Source organism: Limulus polyphemus, unplaced genomic scaffold (genome assembly GCF_000517525.1).
Source record: "Limulus polyphemus unplaced genomic scaffold, Limulus_polyphemus-2.1.2 Scaffold1119, whole genome shotgun sequence".
Taxonomy (NCBI): Eukaryota; Metazoa; Arthropoda; class Merostomata; order Xiphosura; family Limulidae; genus Limulus; species Limulus polyphemus.
Window position 1 is genome coordinate 315,656 of NW_013666729.1, and position 5,686 is coordinate 321,341.

Sequence of the window (5,686 nt, forward strand, 5' to 3'; positions counted from 1 at the left end):
AAAGTTTCGTCGGAACGAAGTTACGGAAAATCAATTAACAAACGGAGACGTAACATATATATATATATATATGAAAATTCGAATTCCACGTAATGAAATATTCCAATCATCTTTATTTAAGAAAAAGGTAAAGAACATATAATGTTAAAAATAAAAACGTATTTAGTTTCATTTTAACGACGTAAAATAACAAGAATAAGCCAGTTGTTTATTAAAGTGCTTGCAATAAGAACTGAAATATAAGATAAGCACATCTGTACCATGTTTTAACTTTTGCAACAATCATTGCGGAAAATTTACAGTTAATTTGAAGACTATCGCCTAATAAGACGAACCTACCCTGACGAAGGTGAAGAACCAAATTTCTGTAATAAATTTCTTATACACACACACGCGTATATATAATTGAAAAGGATATTTCTTCCAAATGAATGTCACGTGAAACTTTGTATTGTGAATAATCAACCCCATATTACAAATTCAAAGCTACTCGCTCACCTTTGCTAAATCTATTGAATTTGGTACTATTTGTTACGAGTAAATTTTATTTTGCTCAAAGTTAAATACGAAAATCTCCCTTATTTCAAACTTTGAGTGATTTCATATTATACTTATGGTTTGAATTTTACACTATTTACAGCCAAATATACCATCCACTTTGATCATAAGTTATTTACAATTCCCTTCAGCATTCCGAAACATGGAGAAAGACAAAAAAATAACCGTAGCGAATAAAGTAACATTTTCGGGCACTGATTTTAATAATAGATATGAAGTTATTTTGGTAATAAGCTCCCAAAATATATTAGAATATTTTAATATGATAAAAATAATGCAGGTTTTGAAACTATTCGGTTGTCAATAACAAACAATCGTTTTCAACTATTTTCTTGGGAAGGGAGATTAAAAGTCGTTAAGTTTAACTAATAAGTTGGTAAATTGAACAGTTTTTCATAACGTGTATCTGATACGATAGGGCTTATCTAATAGACCTGTGTTAATGAACGATAAATGTTTTGTTATTACTATTCTAAAGAACATTTTGCATTGCTAGTACACTGATAGCCTATTATGTAACTTTGTACTAAACAACAATCAAAGTTTTTGGATTTTCCTATAGTATGCTATAAAGTTAGGGTGTAAAACCTTAAGAATTGTTTTTAGTGTTACTTGCATATTAGTTCAACCTTATATTCTCCTGTTAAAAGCTTACACACTATGCATATTTATTATACTTAAAATAACAATGGTGAGGTGTCGTTTTTTTATTTCTGTTATATATATATATATAATTTATCCTTAATCTTATGTTGAAACGGAAACTGTTGTCCGCGGTATGTCTGCGTACTCATAATGCTAGAAACCGGGTTTCGATACCCTTGGTGAGAAGAGCACAGATAGCCCAATGAGTAGCTTTGCACATAACTACAAACAACAACAATCTTAGTACTGCAGTAATATTCGAAATATTTAGAAATGGTTGATTTTCTGATAAAGTCTAAAAAATTTTTCAAATGAGTTTAGTAAAATTTTATAAAGTTTAACTTAGAAAAATATAAACTGCCAAAATATAATTAACTCGCATAAGTAACGAATTTTTAAGAGTTTTATAAAAATTATAATGAAACACAACTAAGGTGAGCTGTGTGTTCAGTAAATAATTGTAATATTTAATTATGCATTTTAATTTAAAGCTAATGCTTCTGGCAGAAGAAAGTTAAACTTGAAAATGATGAAAAGAAATGCTGAAAAAGCAAATGGATAATACTTCATGTTCTATCATAAATATAACTGATATAATCGTTCTAATAGATAAGTAAAATCAATTCAAAGATTGTAAGAATCTTAGGCAAAATTTTAACCAGTTTTATATGTCATGTCATCCAAACTTCTGGAGATAAGGCCTTGGAAAATTAGCCAAAACTCTGACTATATTCAAATTGGCTATTTTCCTGCTGTAGAAAATATTTTTAGTATATTGTAACAAAATATCTATCATCTTAGAAAACTTTAAAGGAATAAATTTTAAGATTTTTTAGCGAATATTTAGCTTATTAGTTTGTTTAACCTGAATATTCACTATATATTTGATTATTCATTTCTTCTTTCAAAAAGCTTAATTCGAATATTGGTGTAAAAAATTGATTTCATTAAAAACTCAAACATTTATTAGCTGCTTTATGTAACGTCAATTTTGAACATGTTCGAATTTACCTTTTTCAGCTTCAAATCTGTATTTGGTTATGGCATATATATATATATGTATATAACAATATGATACAGATTTTAGTATTTCTTTCTTCTTAATTTTGCGAAGAATGTTATTTCATTGTTTTTATCCTATAACCCAACACATTTACGAATGATCCAAAGAGCTAAACCTTGTATCCTTCACTAAAAATTGTTTTACCATCAATTTTTTAAATCTCCTGAGAAAATATTGATTGAATTATGCAGTATAAAAGATTTAACCACTTAAAATTTCACTTTGTTCTAAAAAATAAACGCCATTAGATTGTACTTAAAATCACGTTATATCTATTAAAATTAAATAGCTATGAACATACTTTCCATACTTTTAGCTTTACTTTTATTTTGTTAATAACAATTATAATGTGACGGTCAATGGTAAAAGAGTAGCCCAAGAGTTGGCGGTGGGTGGTGATGACTAGCTGCCTTCCCTCTAGTGTTACACTGCTAAATTAGGGACGGCTAGCGCAGATAGCCCTCGTGTAGCTTTGCGCGAAATTCAAAACAAACAACAAACAAACTGTCTGTAAAAAGAAATGTTTTTTTTTTAACCTTCAATGTCATAGTCTTAAAAACAAGCTCATTTTATTTTTGATTTTCAAATACGATGGTTCTTCTCGATCCAAAATCAACTTTCATCATTAGCGCTGTTTTAATACACGAGCCTGTCTACGAACCAGGTTTCTATTTCCAGCCTCGTTCGGTAGTGAACGTCGCCAAGATCAACAGAGTTCGTATTGTTGTCACACTGTTGGAGATCCAGTATTTTGAGCTGATTAGTGTACCGAAATGCATGGCTTAGTTTGCTGTTCGATCGTGTTTGTCTTCTCCATGTTTTACTCTGTCTATATAACAAAACCTTCGTCTAAGAAAAGCCCAGTAGGTAAAAAATAAGCCCACAGATTTAGATTTACAGCTAGGTTTTAATGAACTAGACATGAACGAAAAAACTTCCAGTAACACTTTTCGGTTTCGATAAGCGTAAGTCAAATTATATTCTTACACACGTTCTTCGAGGTGTCACCACGATAAATAACACAGGCCTGTGATGTTTTTATTGTCTTGAAATTTTTATAAGTTCTACAGTAATTCCTGTACGCTGAACCTGAAAATGATATCCATTTTTCTCCATCACGCATAGATTTTTCACAAAACTTCATTACGCAATATATTAAAAAAAGTCCACAACACGTGGTTTTGAGACTAAAAGACGTAAATAACTTTCATGCAACCATACGTGGTCAAATGCCTTCCCTGAACGTACATAGTTTTATTATCGTAGGCAGATCTCACCACTGGTTGTATTAACAGTATTCTGGCCCAGTGCCGTTGCCAGGATATTTTTTATTATTTTAAAGGCATGCGTTACAATGAAGAATAATATGTCTTCCAGGCAAAAAAAAGGGAAATTAAACTGATTACACAGGCCTACAAATTTAAACTTTATAAAACTTGTTTTGGTTTTAATAACGGATTTTCCATAATTCAGCTACGTAGATTTCGACAATAATATTCATTTTTTTTTCAATCATGTAAGGATTTTTTACAAATCGGGAAGAAAAAAAAATTCTTACTTATATTAAATTATTATTTCCTTTACCACAATGAACATTTTTTATTATTGTTATGTTTGTTAACAAAAATATAAACAAACTAAAGAAAAGGGAAGAAAACTGATGTCAAATGAATATGCATCCTGGTTATTTTTGTGAAATTCGAATAAGTTTTATTTATTTGTTAATGTTTGTATTTGAATACTACTGAACATGCCTTTTGAACATTTGTACACGTACAAAGCAAAAGTTCGCAGCATACGCTCGGTGAAGCACAACGTTGATTGACTCTAACAATAGCTTACATCACAAAAAATAACACTGATTTAAGTGCTTCACTTAGTCAGTGCACTTGTTCTTAAGTTTTCGAAGTTTACATTGGGTTTCGTTCTAATCAACACGTTGACAGTTACGGACTGTTTTCAAGCATGCGCACTTCGTACAAATAATTCTTCGTCAAATGAATACGTCAGTCTCATGTGTTTCTTGGGCTTCAGCAAGTCCAGATGTAAACAACTTTAAAATGGGCAGCATAATGATTCAATCTATTTATATTTGACGGGCATGCGCAGTAAGTTTGATCAAGATAGCAATACGGTATTTGCATACGACGTAAAGTAGGTTTAAGTTACGTTAAACCTACTAAAAAATACGCTAAAGGCAGTAAAATCTTCAATGAAACCAGCCCCCTAGTGGCACAGCGGCATGTCTGCGGACTTACAACGCTAGAAACTGGGTTTCGATACCCGTAGTGGGCAGAGAACAGATAGCCCTTTGTGTAGCTTTGTGCTTAACTACAAACAAGCAAATCAATGAAACCAATACCTGATCTTCCCATACTTAGCCAAAGCAGTTGATTTCAACGTTTTTGTTCTGCGACACAACTAAAGTTTGAAAAAATAACCACATAAATTGACTTGTAAAGAATACTTCACTGACAGTTATCAGGTTTTTGAGTGTATAAAACACAGGGAAGCGAATAGTATTGTTTGGTTTGTTTGGAATTTCTCGCAAAGCTACAAGAGTGCTATTTGCGCTAACCATTCCTAATTTAGTACACATGGTACTAGACTAGAGGGAAATCAGCCAGTCAACATCACCCACCGTCAACTCTTGGGCTACTCCTTTACCAACGAATAATGTGAATGCTTGTCACATTATAACGCTCTTACGAGTAAAAGAGCGAGCATGTCCAGTGACAGGGGTTCGAACCAGCGACCCGCAGATTGCGAGTCGAGCGCCCTAATCACTAGGTAATGCCAGGCCAAAGCGAATAGTAGTAACACACTCCAATTTATCACGGGACAGTGATGCATGAGGAAAATGTGGCCAAGTGACCGAAGCAAAATAATCGCTTTATATAATATGTTTGGTGAAGAAAAGAAATTAGTATGTTTTTCATGTGTGTACCTCTGTGGGACAGCGGTAAGTTTACAGACTTCTAACGCTAAAATCCGAGGTTCGATTCCCTGCGATGGACACAGCAGATAGCTCAATGTGGCTTTGCTCTAAAACTAACTAACAGGCGCGAAAAACTTATAAGATAGCTTTAATATACGGAAACATCTGTTAGCTGAGTTCTTGCACAGATCTTAAAATATAACGTTGATAAATGGAAACATCGGCTCATGTAGATATGTAGATCTTGAAAGTCGAGTTGTTCCAAACTTGAACATAGCGTTGATAACTGGACCAATTGTTGGTTGAGATGTTACAAAAGAAATGTCTGCTGAAGCTTTTCACCAGACACTAATCATAGCGGAACTGTCTGGAAAATGATCTAGAGGAAATAGTACAGCTTATAAAATGAGTCGGATCAACGTAAACCGGTAAGCAATCACTAAACAATCGTTTTTGTGCTCCTTTGACATCAGCAGCCGGTT